The following is a 1,066-nucleotide window of genomic DNA, read 5'->3' as shown; positions in this document are numbered from 1 at the left end:
TATACAGTGAGTATAATAAGTATTTAACATGCTGCTATTTAGCAAGTTCTCCCACTTAGAGATCATGGAGGGTCTGATGTCATCGCAGGTGCATGTCCACTGTGAGAGACATGTCCACTGTGAGAGACATGTCCACTGTGAGAGACATGTCCACTGTGAGAGACATAATCTAAAAAAACATCCAGAAATCACAACGTATGATTTATTAACTATTTATTTGTATGATACAGCTGTAAATAAGTATTTGAACACCTGAGAAGATCCATGTTAATATCTGGTCCAGCAGCCTTTGTTTCCAACGGTTCCTGTAGTCCTGCACCAGGTCTGACACCCTGCAGAAGGGATTTTGGCCCCCCCTCCACACAGATCTTCTCTAGACCAGTCAGGTTTCTGGGCTGGAGTTTGAGCTCCCTACAAAGATTCTCTACTGGGTTTAGGTGTGGAGACTAGCTAGGCCCCCCCAGAACCTTGATCTGGTTCTTCCAGAGCCCACCCTTGGTTCTCCTGGCTGTGGTCTTCGGGTCGTTGTCATGTTGGAAGACCTTGACCCATCTTCACTGCTCTAACTGAGGGAAGGAGGTTGGTTCCCAAAGTCTCCCAATACATGGCCCCGGTCCTCCTCTCCCTAATACAGTGCAGTTGCCCTGTCCCATGTGCAGAAACCCCCCCCCCTAAAGGATGATGCTACCCCCCCATGCTTCACAGTAGGGGTGGTGGTCTTGGGATGGTCCTCATCATTCTTCTTCCTCCAAACACGGTTAGTGGAATTAGGACCAAAAAGTTCTATTCTGGTCTCATCTGACCACATGACTTCCTCCCGTGACTCCTCTGGATCCTCCAGATGGTCGTTGGCAGACTTAAGACGGGCCTGGACCTGGTCTGGTTTAAGCAGGGGAAACTTCCAACCATGACGTCTTAATGTATTACCAACAGTAACCTTGGAAACGGTGGTCCTAGTTCTTTTCAGGTCTTGGACCAGCTCCTCCCTTGTAGTTCTGGTCTGGTTTCTCACCTTTCTTAGGATCCCTGAGACCCCCGAGGTGAGATCCTGCATGGAGCCCCAGTC

This window comes from Etheostoma cragini, chromosome 13 (genome assembly GCF_013103735.1).
Source record: "Etheostoma cragini isolate CJK2018 chromosome 13, CSU_Ecrag_1.0, whole genome shotgun sequence".
In the NCBI taxonomy this organism is placed as follows: domain Eukaryota; kingdom Metazoa; phylum Chordata; class Actinopteri; order Perciformes; family Percidae; genus Etheostoma; species Etheostoma cragini.
The sequence above is the reverse complement of the archived record's forward strand: the minus strand, read 5'-3'. Positions refer to the sequence as shown.